Here is a 22,875-nt window from a genome sequence, read left to right as displayed (position 1 = left end):
TTTCAGTAGTAGTCTGTGACCTGGTTCTTAATTTGAACTAGGGGCCCTCTAGACTCTGAATTGAGGACATATCCTCTGGCAGGCCTCAATGCAAGATTCTGCAAGGCTACCCATTGTATAGATTAGCACAGCGCTCTTTCTGTAGCTCTTATTGAAGAAAAAAGAGGCTACTGATACAGCATAAGGGCTTATTCAGATGTGCGTAAATCAGCCAGGTTTTCATGCCCAGCAGTACACTGAGCTCCCGCTCCCTCGCCACTCTTTGCAATGGGAGGGATGGGGTGGAGCTAAATTCCACCCTGCCCCTTCTATTGCAAATAGTGGCGAGGGGCGTAGAGGGGGCAAGAGCTCAGTGCACTGCTTCTGGCCTGGCCCACTTCCTCCCCCTGCAGAGAGGAACAGCGTATATCAGCCGGGCGTGAAAACCCCACCGATATACGCACGTCTGAATAAGCCCTAACACCGTGCACTGTGCTGCTTCCTTAACTCCCAGACTTTTGATAACAGTGTAGTGTTGGTCTGTGCCGTTTCCTTAGCCGCCATTTACTTCAATGAGATTAACAAAAACAGCCCTGTATTAAGCACTCAGTTCTCCTCTTTGACTGGTAAAATGCCGATCCAATACTCCCCTCTGCATAGGGTTTGTGTTGACAGTCTGCATTCAACCCGTTTACAGAAAATCAGACTACGGCAGCCAATCAGAGACCTCAGTGCTCGAATGCTGAGATCTGATTGGCTCCATCTGCCTGTGACATTCCATACACAGGCCGACTGCAGCCTGTCCACACTGCATTAGAGAGAAGACTGACGGATGTGACACTGCAGCTGCACAAACCTGGGAGAAGGGGCTATACATTATTTCTATGTAATATATATTTTTTGCATTGTGAGCAGGAATATAAATGGAACCTGTCACGTCCCCACCGCACCATAGACAAAGTTAGTGCACCATTAGGGGATGTGACCGAGTCAGACGATGTATTATATATACTCACCGATCCCCATGATCCAGTGAAGAGTCTCATACATGTGCTCTCCAACAGACGTGTATGGGAGTGTGCATGCACAGGACTCGGAAAAGAATCGGAATTTCGTGCCATGCGTTGTCTTCAGAGGGGGCATCGTGAGAGTTTCTAAAAAATACTATATCTGGCTCCCTGTCACGTGTCTCAACAGCACCATAACTTTGTTTATGGCGCTGTGGGGACTAGACAGGTTTTCTGTAAAAAAAAAAACAAAAAAAACTAAGTGACAAGCTATGCTGTTATTGCGCAATAGAAGAATAAAGAAAAATCTTCTACATAGTTGGCATCACTGTAATTGTACTGAGAATAAAGGTAACACATTATTGCCACTCGTTACTGTAGAATTTAAAATGCAAAATAAAAAGCAACACTTCTGGTTGTCTGAAAAAAGTGACAAAGTTGGCCTGGTAAGTAGTAGGAGATAAGTGCTTTGGTAATTGCCTCCGTTCAAACCGTCTATCCTATTTTTGGAGCAGAGCGACCAAAGTAAGGTCTCTTACACACTGGCGATAGGTTTTCTAGTGAGTGGAAATGCATGATTATGAAACCAATGTTTTTCAATGGTTTCTTTCTCATTTGCTGTATTTACTCAAGCCTCCGTGCGATACAAAAAAACTTGCAATATCACCCATTGTTTTTTATGGGGCCGGGGCCCCATTAAAATCAATAGGAGAAGATCGCACAACAGTCTTGGAATCCCCCATAGCGAGGGGAGAGAGCGGGTGGAGCTACACGGGATCTCTGACATATCTTGAAGAGATATGGGGCGCTGCTAAAGGGCTTTCTCAGGGTTTAGCTGAGAGAAGGGTGAGGCTAGAGGGATTCTCATAGTGATTCTTGTCTAGCAAAGAGAGAAGGCAGGGCTAGCGGGAGGATCCCGCTAACCCTACCCCCTCTCTTGGCCACAGATTGAATTACTATATCACTAGAAAAGTAAAGTTATGGGGGAAGAATTTACGAATACTGGAATTTGTTACAAACCTTGGCACAAAATGCCCCAAATTTATTAAGGGCTCAGGCCCATGGGCTATGTGTAAAACACGAGTTTAACTACAGAGGCCCCTCCCTCATATAAGTAGACCAAAGTATTATAAACACCGCATGTAAGTAGGGGGTCACTGTTATAGATTTTGCATCGGGGCCCAAGAGCTTCTAGTTACGCCTCTGCTTGTGACCAGAGAGCTGGCACAGACCGCGTATGGCACTGCACATGCCCGCGTATCATTTTTTATCTTGACTTTAGTAAAGCATTTGACAAAGTATCTCATACTATACTTATTGAAAAAAATGACCAAATATGGGATTAACAAGGCAACTGTTAGGTGGATTCACAACTGGCTGAGTGATTGTACTCAAAGAGTGGTCATAAATGGCTGCACATCCAAGTAGAAGAATGTATCAAGTGGGGTACCACAAGGCTCTGTCCTAGGCCCAGTGTTGTTCAACATTTTTATAAATGATCTGGAGGAGGGAATTGATGCGAAACTGATCAAATTTTCTGATGACACAAAGCTAGGAGGGATAGCTAACACTAGGGAAGAGAGGGAGTATTCAAAAAGATCTAGAAAAGCTTGAACAGTGGGTGGCGACTAACGGAATGGTATTTAACAAGGAGAAATGCAAAGTCCTACATCTAGGCAATAAAAATGAAAAAAGCACATACAGAATGGGAGGAATTGGGCTAAGCAGCACATGTGAAAGAGACTTGTGTATACGAATAGATCATAGACTGAACATGAGTCAACAATATGATGCAGCAGTCAAAAAGGCAAACACAATTCTGGGATGTATTAAGAGAAGCATAGAATCTAGATCATGTGAGGTAATTATCCCCCTCTACTCTTCCTTGGTCAGACCTCATCTGGAATACTGTGTCCAGTTCTGGGCACCCCACTTTAAAAAAGACATAGACAAACTGGAGCAAGTCCAAAGAAGAGTTACCAGGATGGTGAGCGGTCTGCAAATCATGTCCTATAAAGAACAGTTAAAGGATCTGGGAATGTTTAACTTGCAAAAAAGAAGGCTGAGAGGAGACCTAATAGCCTTCTACAACTATCTGAAGGGTTGCCACAGTGCAGAGGTATCAGCCCTATTCTCATTTGCACAAGGAAAGACCAGAAGCAATGGGATAAAACTGAAAGGGAGGACACACAAATTAGATATTAGAAAAAAACTTTCTGACAGTGAGGGGAATCAATGAGTGGAAGAGGTTACCACGGGAGGTGGCGAGTTTCCCTTCAATGGAAGTGTTCAAACAAAGGCTGGACAAATATCTGTCTGGGATGATTTAGTGAATCCTGCACTGAGCAGGGAGTTGGACCCAATGACCTGGGAGGTCCCTTCCAACTCTATGAGTCTATGAGTATCACACAGACATGCAGGGATGCATATGAAAATGCTACACATACACAATGTATTGCATAGCAGGGTCATACAAGCAGGACAGACCCATCAGCAGTCTATGCACTGGTCTTACCACTCTTGTCTGCTCCAGTCTTAAAGCCATCACTCACTAGTACTCCTCTGTGCTAGCAGGGCCATACTAGCAGCACAACCCCATCAGACATCTCTGCAGTGGTCTTACCCCTCTTGTCTGCTCCAGTCTTACAGCCATAACTCAGTAGTACTCCTCCATGCTAGCAGGGTCATACTAGCAGCACAGCCCCATCAGCAGTCTATGCCCCGTTCTTACCCCTCTTGTCTGCTTCAGTCTTACAGGCATCACTCAGTAGTACTCCTCCGTGCTAGCAGGGCCATACTAGCAGCACAGCCCCATCAGCAGTCTATGCCCCGTTCTTACCCCTCTTGTCTGCTTCAGTCTTACAGGCATCACTCAGTAGTACTCCTCCGTGCTAGCAGGGCCATACTAGCAGCACAGCCACATCAGCAGTCTATGCCCTGGTCTTACCCCTTTTGTCTGCTCCAGTCTTACAGCAATCACTCACTAGTACTCCTATAGAAAGAGCCAGCTCTTCTCACCTGGTCAGTCAGAGCAGCAGGTGTAATTCTTGGGATGGAATGAGGGTGGGGGATCCTCCCAACTCTTCCCCAAGCGGCTTCAGGACCCTCTCCATGCTGGACTGGGACAGAACACCGTTTTCTTCCATGTTTAAACACTATGGGGCTGATTTATTAAGACCAGTAACAGTAACCATGAATGTAACTTTGTGTCCTGTGGCATTAAGGGGTTAAGAGGTTTATGCCACTTAATAGATGTGTCTTGGATGGCTCATGTGCCAGAAGAAGAAATCTTTACCAGCTATGAGGAAGTTCCCTGGTGTAAATTCTACTAAATATAGTAGGTGCCCCCACCTACCTCTCTCAAAGTGTGGAGTGTGGTTCAAAAATCCCAAAAGTTACAAGTCTTAGTGCTGGCTATATTTGTGCACAAAATTAGCTACTTATTTTTTCCCAACATTTGTCCAAGTTGCCACCCCGCCATAACATCATTTTTTCTCATAATTAAAATTGCCAGTAAAAAATTATTCCCCACACCGGCCTCTAGATGTAATTACTGTCCAGGCCGGTCATTTACCAGCAGGGTGGCAACCCTAGTAATGAATGGGGCATACTGGGAGATGAGGGGACAGTAATGAATGTGACACATGGGGAGATGAGGGGACAGTAATGAATGTGACACATGGGGAGATGAGGGGACAGTAATGAATGTGACACATGGGGAGATGAGGGGACAGTAATGAATGTGACACATGGGGAGATGGGGGGACAACAAGGATATGTTCACAAGGTGGATTCCACCTGGAATTCCATTCTGCTGCAGTTTTTGCCGTGAATCCACACGTGGATGTAGCCATCAGTGGGCTAAATTTGCGAGCAAATTTTTGTGACGTGCATTCAAGAATAGAAGTCGTATGTTACTTCTTCATGCGGACCCATGCAAAAACGTGTCAGACATTCAGTACGCGGATTTTACCCATTGACAGAGCTAAATCCGCATATTGATCAAGAGCAAAAGCCTAATAAATGTGTCACACATGGAGATGAGAGGGCAGTAATGAATGTGACATAAATAGTATAAGATAGAGAGTGCCCCCATTGTGCCAGACAGACTACCATCATAAATAGTGCCAGACAGAGAATGCCTCCATATATAGTATCAGATGGAATGCCTTATAGTGACCCATAGAGAGCGACCCAATAAATAGTGCGAGATAGCGAATGTCACCCTAGTGCTACACAGAGTGCCCTCATAAATAGTATCAGATGGAGAGTGTCCCCACAAATAGTGCTAGACAGAGCGGCCCCATAAGCAGTGTCAGAATTCCTCTATAATGTAGGCAGTCAGCATTCCCCATGAACAGTGTCCGCCAAATAACGTCCCCGCAAAGAGCAGCCCCATAACCAGTGCCTGACAGTGACCCTGCAAAAACTATTAGCCAGTAAACAGTTCTAGCCCAACAACAGGCCCGTTCACAATATCAGGGCACTGCACAGTGCCAGCCACAGAGTGCCCACATTAACAGTGCCATGTAAGAGAACTGGAGGCAGGTTCACACGGATGGATATCTCATCATTGTCTGATTAGTGAGGGGTCCGCTGTTGGGACCCCTACCATTCCCACACCTTGCTGTAAAGGAAGTGCAGCTGTATTCACCAGCATTATGGCAAGGAAAAAGCTAAAGAGGCAGTTGGGCCGTTACCCGGGGGGTGCAGACATCCATGGATATCACATAGCATCAGATATCACATAATATGCCATCAATGACATTATGTGTTGGGTAGGATTATCCCTTCAAATGCAGTTTAATAAGCAGACACTAGAGGGAGGCAATGAGCCAACATAGTTAATACACTACATAGCTGTGCCATCTATAGACATCAATATCCTCCTCATCTAGGTTCTTACGTTTTGGCACATGTGGACGATAGTGATTATCATCCATATGTAAAGAGACCTTCCTCAAAGGGTTTTCTTAATGGCCAATTTTTGGTTTTACACTTTTGTGTTTTTCTCCCCATTAAAAAAAACCATAACTTATTTATTTGTCCGGCAACATAACCATCTGAGGGCTTGTTTTTTGCGGACAAGTTGTAGGTTTCAATGGCATCATTTAATGTACCCCATAAAGTACTGAAAAGCTTTTAAAAATTTCTAAGTGGGCTGAAATGCAAAAAAAACCCCGCCATTTTTTGGAAGGGAAGGGGTTACAGTAAACAACCTGCAGCTAAAATGGAATGTTGGCTTTATTTTGTTAGAATGATTACAACAATATCACATGTATCTAGTTTATTTTTAAAATGAATATATAAAATATATTTTTTCTGTCACCATCTTCTGACACCATCCCTTTTTCATTTTTCTATCAAGTTGGTTGTTTAAAGGCTTTCTTTTTTGGGGGGGTGAAGGGGGACTCTAGTTTCTATTGACACCATTTTGGGGTATGTACGGATTTTTAATCGCTTTCTATAACATTTTTTTCTTGGAAATAAAAGTGCACTTTTTGTACGATGTATCCTTTTTCTAATGGTGTTAGCCGTGCGGCAAAAATAATACACTCTTTGTCAAAAAAAAATCAAGCAGCTAGAATTAGTTGTCGTTTTACTACAAAACCCGCCATGCAGTTATATCTCCGGCAGATATGCAAATAATTATAGTGGTGGCATGATTAGATGAACAGTCCTGCCAGCTGTGGCCTCTTTCACACGGGCTACAAAATTGCCACTACAAAACGCATGTATGTGAAGTCCATGGTTTCCAATGGGTTCTTTCAGGCTACAAAGCATCTCATGTGAAAGAACCCGATGGACACCATGGGCTTCACATACATGCATTTTGTAGCCCATGTGAAGGAGGCCTTAAAGGGGTGGTCTCGCGAAACCAAGTGGGGTTATACACTTCCGTATGGCCATATTAATGCACTTTGTAATGTACATTGTGCATTAAATATGAGCCATACAGAAGTTATTCCACTTACCTGCTCCGTTGCTAGCGTCCTCGTCTCCATGGTTCCGTCTAAATTCGCTGGCAGCTTGCTTTTTTAGACGCGCTTGCGCAGTCCGGTCTTCTCCATTCAGCACGAGCCGCTTCAGTGTGCTCCCCGCTACAGCTCTTCTGCGCATGCGCAGACGAGCTGTCACTGCTCGGGAGCGCGCTGCAGCGGCCATTCTGTACCTTCCTCTGTTAGAGGAAGGTGCAGAAAGTGGAGCTGCCCAGCGGAGAAGCCCAGCCCAGCAGCCCCGAGAAGCCTCCCAGGTAAGTGATTTGTCGGGGGGGGGGGGGGGGCCTGCCGCTGCGCCGGGGGGGGCTGCCGCTGCGCCGGGCGGGGCTGTCGCTGCGCCGGGCGGGGCTGTCGCTGCGCCGGGCGGGGCTGTCGCTGCGCCGGGCGGGGCTGTCGCTGCGCCGGGCGGGGCTGTCGCTGCGCCGGGCGGGGCTGTCGCTGCGCCGGGCGGGGCTGCCGCTGTGATGGGGGAACTAGCGCTAGGCCGGGGGGGGCTGTCGCTAGGCCGGGGGGGGGGCTGCCGCTAGGCCGGGGGGGGGGGGGGCTGCCGCTAGGCCGGGGGAACTAGCGCTGGGCTCCGGGGCCTTCACCTGGGCTGAGGGTCTAGCGCTGGGGAGCCGGGGGCTAGCGCCGGTTACCTGCTGCCTGGCGGTGGGCGTCTGGTCGGCGGCTGCGGGGCGTCTGGTCGGCGGCTGCGATGCGTCCGGTTGCCATGGAGACACAGCTGGCGGCGTCTCGGGAGCGCGCACGTCGGGCTGCAGCGAGCGACGGGGAAAGAGCCGGCGGCCATCTTGAGGAAACTTTTATAAGTTGCTGAAACGCTGGAACGGTAAGTACGAACCAGCTAGAAATGTCATTTACAGGGGGGCTTAGTAATGTGTACTTAATGGGGGGGACTGGGCAAAAAAAAAAATTTAACTGCTTCCTCGAGACATCTCCTTTAAATTAGTTCCACCCTTGGCCTATAGAAAGGCTCTCAGAGACTACTTGTGTGTATTGGACCTCTTTTTCCGCTTGTGTAGAGCTTGTTGACCACTAGACGCCTCTACGTTATAATCAAAGAGATTTTGCCCAGTTAACGGAGTTTCAATGGGAAGGTATTATTGGAATGCGAGAACCTGGATGGTTCTATGTATAAATCGCCCATTACCTGGGCTGACCAGACTGTTAGGAGACATTGGGACCAGAGCATGTATGAGGGCACTTAATAGACCACCAGTATGGAGGATCATTTGATTGCCCGACAAGCATGAGCAGCTCCAACCGTATTATTGTCTGCCATCCACAGACAGGTGGCACCATTGTTACAGGCCACTGTGTCTTCTGTCGAAACATTTGCCGGCCACTTGGCTGAAAGAGATTTGGTGTCACGGCACCCATTATGCCTTTGACACTCACCCACCGTTTGCAGTGGCGTCGTGCACAGCTAAACTGGACTGCTACGGAGTGGAACTGGGCTGTCTTCAGCGAAAAATCCAAGTTTAGTTTGGGCACCGACGCCGCCGTGTTCCTGTCTGTAGACCTAGGGGTGAGCGCCTCAATTCTACCTTTGCTGTAGAGCTGCACACTGTCGCCAATGGTGTGATGGTCTGGGGGCCATCGAATATGATATACAGTCATCTCTAGTAATGACACGAGGGACAATGAGAGCTCAGCAATATGTTCAGGACATCCTGCAGCCACGTGTGTTCTTCTCATGGCGGCTTCCAAGAGGCATTTTCCAACAGGATAATACTCGATCGCACACAAGTGTCACAGGAACGCCTCCACAATATTGCTACAATTCCGTGGCCCGCCGGGCACAAAATTTATCACCAATAGAACATGTATGGGACCATCTGGGACGCCAACTTCGACAGCCTACGAGTTTGTATGATCTAGAGGCTCAGTTACAGCAAATCTGGACCGATATGCTGCCATACAGAACCCGTATGCTTCCATGCCCGTCCGTATTCTTGTATCCAAGCTAGAGACGGTACCACGGGGTACTAGAGCCTCCATGCCCGCCCGTATCACATCTTACATCCAAGCTAGAGGTGGTAGAATAGGGTACTAGAGCCTCCATGCCCGCCTATATTACATCTTACATCCACGCTAGAGGCGGTACAGCAGGGTACTAGAGCTTCCATGCCCGCCCGTATCACATCTTACATCCAAGCTAGAAGCGGTACAGCAGGGTACTAGAGCCTCCATGCCTGCCCGTATCACATCTTACATCCAAGCTAGAGGTGGTAGAATAGGGTACTAGAGCCTCCATGCCCGCCTATATTACATCTTACATCCACGCTAGAGGCGGTACAGCAGGGTACTAGAGCTTCCATGCCCGCCCGTATCACATCTTACATCCAAGCTAGAAGCGGTACAGCAGGGTACTAGAGCCTCCCTTCAAGTGTTCGGTTTTCTGCAGTAAATTCTCCTTTTGGTCTGATATCGTAATCACTTCTTGATATCATCGTTGCAATCACACAGAGAAAGGTTCATTTGATTCCAAGAACATCTTCTAGGGGAGGAATTTCTTTTGATAATGAGTATATGTTTTATTTCAAATCAAAATTCGCACCAATGTTGCGGATTTTGACTCTGTTTTGGATTTGGAAATACTGCAGACATTCTGGATTCATGATAGGGCTACGTATTGCTGGTTGATCTTTGTGTAATAATGTGTCAGAAGCTCACCGGATGCCACAATCGTGGGTCAAATTTGAAGACGGTGGTCAGCAGAAGGAAATGTGCATCATCATAGTGAGACTGGAGCACTGAGACGAACAATTCACATATCCGGTGTTAGAAGTAGCTGCTCCACAATCCGCTGCTGGTGACATTATGCAGAGTATATGGACAGATTACTGCAGCATTTATCAGCATTGCCCCAACACTTCACACTGCACCCCAACATTCAGCACCCTCCTATTTATTGGACTTTTTCATCCACTTCACCGCCATCTAACATCCCACTCCAGGGATTACTGTGCATTCCTCTCAAAACCTCAATATTTATTTACTTCCAAGCCTGTATCCCAATATCAAACTATATCATCAATGGTTATTAAAGCACCATCCCACAGCGGAGATGTACCCCAATATTCAACACCCTATGGCCTTAGTCAGACGGGCGTTTTTAGCCGCGATTTGCGCATGCGTCCGGCGATTTTATAAAACCATTGCTTTACAATGGTATCGGACACATGAGCGCTTTTTATGCGCTCGTCCGATAAATTATAGAACAAAAAAAATCGCAGATCGCACCTATCTGCGATTCCTGTTCTCTTCTGTATATGCGCTCAATGGGGCCGGCGGCAGCAGCGCCGACCCCATTGAGAACATATAGAAGACAAATCATTCTTCTCTGCCACAGCTGTAACAGCTGTGGCAGAGAAGAACGATGTTTGCCCATTGAATTCAATGGAGCGGCAATACAGCCGCTCCATTGAAAGCAATGGGCTGCCGGCGTGCGCGTGGTGAATTGTCGGGAAGGGGTTAAATATATAAGCCCTTCCCTGCAATTCATTCTAAAATGTGTTAAAATAAAAAAAAAATTGTATACTCACCTTTCCGCTGCAGCCGGAGTCCAGCCGCGGCAGCTGTCAGTTCTCCTGAACTGCTTCTCGGCACTATTCAGCCGGCGGGGCTTTAAAATCCCCGCCTGCTGAATGATCTGCCTCTGATTGGTCACAGCCCTGACCAATCAGAGGCCGGTTTCACTCACACACCCATTCATGAATGGGTGAGTGACTGCTGCCTCTCAGCGCTGAGCCAATCAGGGGCAGGTCTGACTCACATCCATTCATGAATTCATGAATGGGTGTGAGTGAGGCATGCCTCTGATTGGCTCAGCGCTGAGCCAATCAGGGGGCAGGTCTGACTCACACCCCCTTCACACCCACTGCAGGACGGCCGCACGGAGCTCCGGCTGCCGGGAGAAGGTGAGTATACAATTTTTTTTTATTTTAACACATTTTAGGATGAATTGCAGGGAAGGGCTTATATATTTAAGCCCTTACCGACAATTCATCCCGGGCTCGCCCGCAGCGCATTGCTTTAAATGGAGGCGGCTCTATTGCCGTCTCCATTGAATGCAATGCACTGGACAGCTCCGGCCTGTTTCTAATGAAACGCGGCTAGGAGCAGATTTTCGGGCGATTTTCGGGCGACTTGCGCGCACCGGTCACGCGATTTGCGGATGCGCATCCGTCATGCGATCCGCAAATCGCGCGAAAAACCGCCCGTCTGACTAAGGCCTATAGGTGCATCTTACACTTAGGGCAGTCATCTGGTATTGCTTTATCCTCATCATCCAGCACCTGCACCCCAATATCCATGTACCATTGTGGTCTTGGTTTTGTGATCTTGATAACGGACGTTATTTTTCCCCCACATGCCCGTATTGTCATTGGCTTATCTAATGTCCATCACATCACACGTCAAAGTGTCTCCAGCGTTCGCAGTAGCCCGATAATTGTCGCCAAGTTCCATGTGATGAAAGAGGAGGGGTTCAGCTCATCATATGACACTCCCACATACAGACCTCACCTGCTCCATATATTACATGTTATTTTTATATTACTAAAATGTATTTTATCCCAGCGACTCTTAGGTTAGGACCAGTGGACACCACAAAACTTGCTGCAGTCCTTTTGACCAGTCCCCCAATGCCCTAAGATGAAAGGCACCGGACCCAAAGATCTAGAGCTTGTGTCAAACAAAAGGCCCGCTGCCTCATTTTATGTGGCCCGCAGTTTGCCGACGGCTGCTCGCCACTGTACTGATTACCAGCTGGGGTGCCGCAGCTCCTCGCTGGTAATCACGCTGGCAGTGTTGATCCCGGCGCACACACTGACGTCAGTGTGCAGCCGGAATACTCCTCCCCTGAGTCCCCTGCTCTTCAGTTCCACAGGAGAGGACTCAGGGAGGAAGGGTTCTGGGTGCACACACTGATGTCAGTGTGCGCCCGGGCTCAGGGCGAGCAGAAAGGAAGCAGCGCTGACAGCAAGGAGGAGGCGAGTATATGGGTTAGGGGGGGAACTATTACTACTATAGGGGGGGGGGGGTTCTATTACTGAGGGGGGGTTATTAATGCTGAGGGGGGTTATATTTCTGACTGGGGTTAATATTACTGAGGGGGATAATATTATTACTGAGGGGGTTTATTGTTACTGAGGGGGGTTAATAGTGCTATGGGGGTTAATATTACTGTGGAGGTTAATATTACTGACTGTGATAATATTATTACTAAGGGGGGTTAATATTACTATGGGGGGTTAAAATTATTACTTTGGGGGTTGCTATAACTAATGGGGCCACTGTGGGAGTCCCTTTTACTACTGGGGCAACTGTGGGGGGCGCTATTACTACTGAGGCCACTGTGGGGGGTGCCATTACTACTGGGGCCACTGTGGGGGGCGCCATTACTACTGGGGCCACTGTGGGGGTCACTATTTTTACTGGAGCCACTATGAGAGTCACTATTACTACTGCGACCACTATAGTGGTCACTATTAAGGCCCGTTCACATGGGCGTAATCATATTTCTGTCGCACAAATACGCTGTGTATTTGCGCAATCAAAAATCGCTTATGTCTGAATATTTGGTTACACAAAAAATAACGCAGATGGGCTCACTGAAAGGGTCAGCAAATATGCAGTGAATACATAGGTTTCCTGCGCATTCACCACGTATTTGCGCGGCCCATTCACTCCAATGGCCTATTGGGGTGCGTAGTACGCAACAAAATATGTCATACTGTGTGAAAATATACATCATGTGAATGAACTCATTGAAATCAATGGCTTCTATTCACTGCATATTATGTATGCAAATACACTTGTGTGAACAGGCCCTTACTATACTGTCTTCCATTCAGCCCTTTGAAGGTCACCATATGCCTGATGTGGCCCTTGGTGAAAAGGAGTTTGACACCCTTGATCTAGAGAAAGGCAATCCCTTCCAATATAATTCCTGCCAACACCAGATGTGGCAATCGGCTATCACCCTGGATCTAATCTGTCCTGCTGCATATATACATTAATTATAAATTTAGAAGAGCTAACGCTGTACAGAAATAGACATATACAACCTGTTCCTAAGAGCTTACAATCTAATGTACAATAGAAACTCTGCTGCTATGAGCTTCCAATCTAATAGAATATTAGATATACCTTAGTAGCAGCATATGCGTACCCTAAGGTAGCTGCAGGGCCGAGCACTCATTCAGCTGACAGTGATTCCTCCCAACTGCCCAAGGCCCGGGTCCTGTGAAAACAGCCTCGCATCACTTCAGGAATCCTCCGGTCTGGTTGTCACAGCCATGGCAGAGGACCGTGGAGTTCTCCTATTGCTTTTAATGAGGTGGGCATCTGCAAGTAATTAAATACCTACGGATGTCATTTTATCCTAGTGTGCGGATCGCACGAGCGGGATAAAAATCGCTGCAGACTTTATTTTCTGCAGCTTCCTGTAGGACAGCAGGAGATTTAAAGACTCTTGGACAGATCCGCCGGGCAGAAGAAAGAAGAACCGGCCATGATGAAAGAGTTGTGCCGCGTCCGGATAGGTGAGAAAATGTCATTTTTAGCCTTATGGCTGTGGGATTCTGCACTCGGATTCTATGCGTGCTCATGGACATGAGGCCTTAAACCGGCTGGCTCTGTCAGCTCACCGTCAGACATGCACAGTACAGATTGTTTGCTACATCTGCATGTATATATTTTACACACACACACTATCTTATATGCACTCACATATATTATACAGGGTGTTTCACTGGAAGCGTAACCCTTATTCCAACTTATCTGTGTAGAACTGTAACCATGTTCAGGAGTCTAGAGTTTATTAATGACCCTTGCTCTGTCTCATGCCATGGGTGTATCGTTCAACTGCTGGTGTGCAGTTCACATTTCCAAGTAGGTGGGTCTCATTTATCCAAACTATCTTACAGTAAATGCCCATTTAGACACAAAGATTATTGCTCAAAAGCCATATTTTGAGTGATAACCGTTGGGTCTAAACGCGTCAACAGCTATCTACAAAAAAAACACTCCATTCCATTCGGTTCCACCTATTACTTCTCTCACACAAACACACACGTTGATCCAGAGGAAGGAAGGGGAAAAAAAACAAACAATGAGTTAGAAGCCAATTTTCCCCATTTGGAGGAAAATATTTTCTCCCTGACTCTAATCTAGCAATTGGAATAATCCCTGGATAGACAACCCATCTGAATGGATTAATGAGAGGCAACTTGTCACATGTCCAACCACAACATGATGGAAGTTCATTCTTTCTTGGGGGACAGAATCAACTCGAAGGTGGGTTGTCCCACAGATCACTGGACCCTACCCCAGCAGACTTTTCCCTGTGGGCCACCAAAAGGGTTAACGGTTTGTCAATAAACCTCGCACTGAAGAACATTAGATATGAAATTGCCACCATTGATGTGGGCATGTTGCAGCACACTTGACTACAGAGTGCCGGGTTCAGCAGTGCTTGGAGGGTAGCGGTGGCCACTTTCAACATGCTCTGTGAGGACTGATGAGTTCACTCGTGACATTGTTTCGAACACAAATATTACAATGTTACTGGGTTGCACTTCAAGTGAAGCACCCTGTACACACAATATATAATATAGAATAAATTGGATTCTGTTGATGGTTAGAGGACCGAGTTTATGTGGAAAACTAGACTGCTTGAATTATCAAGCACTTCTTATCACAGCAGTGATTGTTTTTCCTTTTCTCTCCTTCAAGAAAGAGAAAGTTTCTTCTGAATAAGGGAAGAGGTTTCTTATTGGGCTCCATCCATCTTTGCCATTTAAGAACATTGAATTATAGATACATTTAAGAGAATTCATGGGGTAAGTTTGCAAATACTTACTTCCATCTGTCATACAACATCCATTCCCTCCATCACCTCTCCAAACACAACATGTTTCCCATCAAGCCAGTCTGTCTTGTCACATGTGATGAAGAACTGTGATCCATTTGTATTTTGACCAGAATTTGCCATAGAGAGTAACCCTGTACAAAGACAGAACCTTAGAATTGAAAAACTAAACCGCCTAAAATACTGACCTAGTATAGGGATGTTTCAATTGCTGCAGACTGAAGGATCCGCAAGTGACCCTGAATGACATTACTAGTCAATTTTGGTAAAATTCTTCTTTATCATTGACTATATACAGTGAGACATATGTTGTACAAATTGGGACATGTCTATTAAGTTATGTATGCCAAATTTCTGCAATACAAAGGTTGCAATGTTGGTACATATAAAATTATGACTTTTCAGGGGCTTTAGGTTTGATGCACTTTTTTAGAAGTGGTTGTGGTCTAGCTTTAGGAGGCATGGCCATCCATAGCCTACCAGAGTAGCTGAAACCTACACTAGCTTGGGGGTTAGTCTGGCACATGGAGGTACTGCCAATTGCCACAAATATATTAAGAGGCACGTTCCTCTTAATACATTTATCTCATCGAGTCAGCTCATAGTTTACTTTGATCAGAGTATAAGGCAACAGTTTAAGTAACTAGGCTCCTAAGTGTTTATGGGACTTTGTGTTTAGTATTACAAATTTGTATGGTTTGTTAATAAAGGTTAAGTTTTATTAGATACTTCGTATTATAGTCTTGATAACTGCGGTATAAGTATGAAGGTCTTGAAGTGATGATTTAGGAAACACCTCTGCTAGTGAAATCTATCAAAATAAGCTTACCCACCTGCACCTGTGTATTTTAGAATGAGGTTCTCATCATCAAATTTCCGTCCATAGATGGATTTTCCGCCTGTGCCATTGTGATTGGTGAAGTCACCTCCCTGACACATGAATTGAGGGATAACTCTATGGAAGCTGCTTCCTTTGCAGCCAAAGCCCTTGTCATGTGTACAGAGGAAGCGAAAGTCTTCTGCAAATTAAAAAAACAAAAACATAAAAACACAAATGTGGACATTCTTACGTACAAATCAATTAGCTCAATTTATTGAATGAAAGCATTGTGCCGAGATGGCATCCCCTCTTCATATTAAGGCTCATGAATGTCAAAAGACAAGGTTCACTGGCCGGAACAAACCAGTCATGTGAAAGTCCATCCTGTAATACCACATTTTCCCTGCAGTGGAAATATCTCACTAGCAGCAGCTTTCCCTCGCATTACCAGCTTTTAATGGGGGTGACAAGAGTTGAGCCTGAGGAAATCATCATTTTGAATGGGATTGTGCATGTTGGCATAACCTCTTTTAACCCCTTCTCGCCACATGACTTAAGGTTACATCTTTGCAGGCTGGTACTTAAGGCAACATGACGTAACCTTACGTCATATGGAACTCGCGGGATCTGAAGAGATCCTGCGGTATCCGGCAGCGGGCGCCAGCTATTACTGATAGTAGGGGTGCATTGGGACAGCGACCCATGCTGTTAACCCCATACACGCTGCAATCTTTGTAGATCGAGGTTTATAAAGGGTTCACAGAGGGAGCTCACTCCCTGTGATGTCATTGGATCCCCCCCCCCGATTTAATCGAGGAGAGCCGACGAGTTGCCATGGCAACATGACGTTAGCTACAGGCGTCCTGCTTTGCCATTGCCTATGATCGCTTTAACCAGCGATAAGGCATTGCAGGACAGAAGTCCTGCAATGCCTTACCACAGCGATCATAGCTGCAATGGATCAAGTTCCTGAGGACCTAAATAGTGTAAAAAAACTAAATAAATAGTGTAAAACGAAAAACATTAAAAAATAGAAAAAAAACCCCACAACCCCCTATTTATATGAAAAAACGTAAGAAACAAAAACGCACGTGTGGTATCATTGTGTCCGTAACGATCTGTGCTATAATTTGAGCACAGTAATCCTGTGCAGCAAAAACTGTTGAAAATAAGAAAAAAAGATTAAAGGGGTTGTCCCGCGCCGAAACGGGTTTTTTTTTTTCAACCCCCCCCCCCCGTTTGGCGCGAGACAACCCCGATGCAGGGACTTAAAAAAACAACAGCACAGCGCTTACCTGAATCCCCGCGCTCCGGTGACTTCTATACTTACCGGTTGAAGATGGCCGCCGGGATCTTCTTCCTCCGTGGACCGCAGCTCTTCTGTGCGGTCCATTGCCGATTCCAGCCTCCTGATTGGCTGGAATCGGCACGTGACAGGGCGGAGCTACACGGAGCCCCATTGAGAAGAGAAGAAGACCCGGACTGCGCAAGCGCGTCTAATTTGGCCATTAGACGGCGAAAATTAGACGGCTCCATGGAAACGAGGACGCTAGCAACGGAGCAGGTAAGTGAAAAACTTTTTATAACTTCTGTATGGCTCATAATTAATGCACAATGTACATTACAAAGTGCATTATTATGGCCATACAGAAGTGTATAGACCCACTTGCTGCCGCGGGACAACCCCTTTAAAGGCTTATTTATTCATTTTACCTTCAAAAAGACGCAATAAAAGCGATCCAAAAAGCTATATGTACCCTAAAATGGGAAAAATAAAAGCTACAGCTCGTGACGCAAAACAACAATACCTCACATAGCTGCGACAATGGAACGATTGAAAAATAATTATAATTTCCAAAAGAAAAGAGTGTCTATTGTGCAAAAGTGGAAAAATCTAAAAAATTATGTTTTTGTTACAGTTGTAATCGTACCGACCGCTGAAAAAATGTATTGTGTCATTTATGACTTGCTCCACTCCAATCCATACTAAATGCAGCAGCTAGGCCCATTTCTCTATCCAGTCGTTACTCAGACGCCTCTGCATTATGCCAGTCGCTGCATTGGCTGCCCATCCACTGCAGAACTAAATTTAAACTCCTCTACCTCACTCACAAAGCTCTGCATGGCGCTGCACCAGCATACATCGCCTCTCTTCTGTCAGTACACCACCCAGCCTGCTCACTCCGATCGGCTAACACACTCAGACTAAACACCCCTGTAGTACGAACCTCACATGCTCGCCTACAGGACTTCAGCAGAGCAGCACCCATCCTCTGGAACGCTCTACCCCAAGGTAATTAAAATGGATGTACTGCCCCGTTTCCTGTATCTTTGTCAAACAATTCCCATTGGGCTCCCAAGAACATACCTGAAAAAAATCCGATCTCTAATCTCCAACTTTGTTTGGAAAGGACGCAAACCGCGCCTGAGATACTCATTGCTAAAGAGGAGAAAAGAGAAGGGGGGCCTGGGCCTACCGGACTTCTCCCTCTACCAAAAAGCTAACATAGCAAACTGCGTACTTGACATCCTCAAAAAGCAGAAACTCAAAGCTATGGGTGGATATAGACCACACAGGCGAAACAGATGGCCTATACAGAGCTCCCTGGATTCTGCCAAAATGGATCAAGTCTATACCCAAATCTCCCCCTTCAGCCTCCAACTATTTAAGGCATGGGCGAGTTTCGCCCCTCAATATAGGCTGGTTACAGCCCCAGGCCCCCTAACTCTGCTCTTAGCAAATCCCCTCTTTGAAGCTACTACAAATCAGAAGGGCCTTCTGGCTATTCCTGCGGACCCAATCCCTAGATTGAGGGACGTAGTGACGCAAACGGGACTGAAACCCATGATGGAGATCTTAAACCAGTCTCCACCGCAGCCAGGATTCTGGTTGCAATATCTTCAGCTGAGAGGGTTTGTGAGCACGCTGATCCCGAAAGAAAATCTGACGGCACCCCTGACTGAGTATGAGCAACTCTGTTTGTCAAGTCTAAATCAGAGGCATATGATCTCCACGTTATATAAAATGTTGCTGGATCGGGAGACGGAGGATGAGACTCTGAATTATAGGGAGGCCTGGGAACGGGAGTTGGGAGAAAACATTACGGGGGAGGACTAGTGTAAAATCTGGGCACTATCCACAGCTGGCAAAATACAAGACCTCAACTATAAGATAGTCTCAAGGTGGTATAGGACCCCGGACCACCTACAGAGGATCTTTCACCAGTTCTTCCCTGCGTGCTGGAAATGCAGTGGGAGCCGAGGTACAATGACCCACATTTGGTGGGACTGCCGGCCAGTAGCGGACCTATGGGAAGGGGTGACAACTAGAGATGAGCGAGCGTACTCATCCGAGCTTGATGCTCATTCGAGTATTAGGGTACTCGAGATGCTCGTTACTCGAGACGAGGACCACGCGGTGTTCGAGTCACTTCCATTTTCTTCCCAGAAAAGTTTGCGCCCTTTTCTGGCCAATAGAAACACAGGGAAGGCATTAGAACTTCCTCCTGTGAAGTTCCAGCCCTATCTCACCCCCCTGCAGTGAGTGGCTGGGGAGATCAGGTGACACCCGAGTATATAAACTGGGGCCGGCCGCGGCTCGCCACAGATGCACGCTGAGAGACATTAGGGAAAGTGCCGTCCTGCTGTAGCTGCTATAGGGAGAGTGTTAGGCTGTTATCTTCGTCTTCAAAAACCCCAACGGTCCTTCTTAGGGCCACATCTGACCGTGTGCAGTACTGTTGAGGCTGCTTTTAGCAGTTTTGCACATTTTTTTTTTTTGTATATCGGGCGTGCAGACCATAGCGTCCTCAGTCTGCAGTCATTTTACTGAGTATAGGGGCAGTACTGGTGAGGCAGGGACAGTGGTACAGGGAAAGAGATATACTGGCTATATAGGCAGTGGGCTTTTTAAAAAAAATTGGAAAAAAAAAATCTTTGGGCTGCCTGTGACCGTGTTCAGTTTACTGCGTGTCTGCTGGGGGTAGTAGTCACTCACTATTACCCAGCTAGGTGTAACTGCAGCCTTGCGCATAATGTTTTCTGGCTGCACTGTGCTTTCAATAACCACAGTCATCCTCCAACAGGGAAATCCATATACAGGCTATATAGGCAGTGGGCTTTTTCCCAAAAATTGGAAAAAAATACTATATTTGGGCTGCCTGTGACCGTCTTCAGTTTACTGCGTGTGTGCTGGGGGTAGTAGTCGCTCATTATTACCCAGCTAAGCGTTAAAGCAGGCTTGCGCATAATTGTTTCCTGGCTCTGCTGTGTCCGTTACATGATCGCCGTCATCCCGCCAGAGGGAAAGAGTATACATATATACGCTGCATACGGTGTCTGTCTGGTTTTTCACCTCACCATTTTAAAAAATTGAAGCAAAATACTTAAGGCCTACCACTAGCCTTTTGCCACTTGACTGGTTCTGCCCTGTGAATTCCAGTAGCTCAGTCATACGCACCTAGGTCTCACTACAGGCTTGCGCATAATTGTTTCCTGGCTCTGTTGTGCGTTCCGTAAGCGAAGTCAGCCTCCAACCACAGGCCAATAAGCGGCACAATTAATTACAGCGTTCTGTTTCTGCTCTACTCGTAATACACCATGCTGAGGGGTAGGGGTAGGCCTAGAGGACGTGGACGCGCGCGAAGACGCGGAGGCCCAAGTCAGGGTGTGGGCACAGGCCGAGCTCTTGGTTCAGGCGTATCGCAGCCGACTGCTGCGGGATTAGGAGAGAGGCAAGTTTCTGGGGTCCCCAGATTCATCTCACAATTAATGGGTCCACGCGGTAGACCTTTATTAGAAACTGAGCAGCGTGAGCAGGTCCTGTCGTGGATGGCAGAAAGTGCATCCAGCAAACTATCCACCGTCACCACCCAGTCTTCTACGCCTGAATGCTCTCGCTGCTGCTCCTCCCTTCTCCCAGCCTCCTCCCTCCCAGCAAATGACACATTCAGAAGAGCAGGCAGGCTCCCAGGAACTGTTCTCGGGTCCCGGCCTTGAGTGCGAAAAAATGGATCCTCTAACACCTGAGGAGTTTCTCATGACCAATGCCCAACTTTGGAAAGTTCCCGGGGTCCGGGTGAGGAGACTGGGGACTTCCGGCAACTGTCTCAAGAGCTTTCAGTGGGTGAGGAGGACGATGATGATGAGACACAGTTGTCTATCAGTGAGGTAGTAGTAAGGGCAGTAAGTCCGAGGGAGGAGCGCACAGAGGATTCGGAGGAAGAGCAGCTGGACGATGAGGTGACTGACCCCACCTGGTTTGCTAAGCCTACTGAGGACAGGTCTTCAGAGGGGGAGGCAAGTGCAGCAGCAGGGCAGGTTGGAAGAGGCAGTGCGGTGGCCAAGGGTAGAGGCAGGGCCAGACCGAATAATCCACCAACTGTTTCAAAAGTGTGGCAGTTTTTCACTGAGAGTGCAGACGACCGACGAACTGTGGTATGCAAGGTTTGTCGCGATAAGATCAGCCGGGGAGCCACCACCACTAGCATGCGCAGGCATATGATGGCCAAGCACCCCACAAGGTGGGACGAAGGCCGCTCACCGCCTCCGGTTTGCACCACTGCCTCTCCCCCTGTGCCCCGACCTGCCACTGAGATCCAACCCCCCTCTCAGGACACAGGCACTACCGTCTCCCGGCCTGCACCCACACCCTCACCTCTGCTGTCCTCGGCCCCATCCAGCAATGTCTCTCAGCGCTCCGTCCAGCCGTCGCTAGCGCAACTGTTTGAGCGCAAGCGCAAGTACGCCGCCACGCACCCGCACGCTCCAGCGTTAAACGTGCACATAGCCAAATTGATCAGCCTGGAGATGCTGCTGTATAGGCTTGTGGAAACGGAGGCTTTCAAAAACATGATGGCGGCGGCAGCCCTGCGCTACTCGGTTCCCAGTCGCCACTACTTTTCCCGATGTGCCGTCCCAGCCCTGCACGACAACGTCACCAACGCGGTTACTGCCAAGGTCCACTTAACAACGGACACGTGGACAAGCACAGGCGGGCAGGGCCACTATATCTCCCTGACGGCACATTGGGTGAATTTAGTGGAGGCTGGGACCGCTCACTTCCTACCCACCCCCAGAATTGCGGGCCCCAGCTCGGTGCTGGTATCTGCGGCGGTGTAGGCTTCCTCCACTAAACCACCCTCCTCCTCCTCCTATGCAACCTCTGTCTCGCAATCAAGATGTGTCAGCAGCAGCACGTCGCCAGCAGTCGGTGTCGCGCGGCGTGGCAGCACAGCGGTGGGCAAGCGTCAGCAGGCCGTGCTGAAACTACTCAGCTTAGGAGAGAAGAGGCCCACGGCCCACGAACTGCTGCAGGGTCTGACAGAGCAGACCGACCGCTGGCTTTCACTGCTGAGCCTCCAACTGGGCATGGTCGTGTGTGACAACGGCCGTAACCTGGTGGCGGCTCTGCAGCTTGGCAGCCTCACGCACGTGCCATCCCTGGCCCAAGTCTTTAATTTGGTGGTTCAGCGCTTTCTGAAAAGCTACCCACACTTTTCAGACCTGCTCGGAAAGGTGCGCCGGGTCAGCGCACATTTCCGCAAGTCCAACACGGATGCTGCCACCCTGCGGACCCTGCAACATCAGTTTAATCTGCCAGTGCACCGACTGCTGTGCGACGTGCTCACACGGTGGAACTCTACGCTCCACATGTTGGCCAGGCTCTATGAGCAGCGTAGAGCTATAGTGGAATACCAACTCCAACATGGGCGGCGTAGTGGGAGTCAGCCTCCTCAATTCTTTAGAGGAGTGGGCCTGGATGGCAGATATCTGCCAGGTCCTTGGAAACTTTGAGGAGTCCACCCTGATGGTGAGCGGCGATGCTGTAATCAAATCATTAGCGTCACCATTCTCCTGCTATGCCTGTTGAGAAGTTCCCTGCAAAGCATAAAGGCTGATGCTTTGCGGGCAGAAACGGAGGCGGGGGAAGACAGTATGTCGCTGGATAGTCAGAGCACCCTCATGTCTATATCTCAGCGCGTGGAAGAGGAGGAGGAGGGGGAGGAGCCTGAGGAGGAAGAGACAGCTGGGCCCACTGCAGAGGGTGCCCATGCAGCTTGCCTCTCTTCCATTCAGCGTGCATGGCCGGAGGAGGATACTCAAAGTGATCGTCCTAGTGAGGACAGCCATATGTTGCATCCAGGTACCCTGGCACACATGGCTGACTTTATGTTAGCATGCCTTTCTCGT

The sequence above is a fragment of the Eleutherodactylus coqui genome, chromosome 6 (assembly GCF_035609145.1).
Source record: "Eleutherodactylus coqui strain aEleCoq1 chromosome 6, aEleCoq1.hap1, whole genome shotgun sequence".
In the NCBI taxonomy this organism is placed as follows: Eukaryota; Metazoa; Chordata; class Amphibia; order Anura; family Eleutherodactylidae; genus Eleutherodactylus; species Eleutherodactylus coqui.
Note: the sequence above shows the minus strand (reverse complement) of the source record.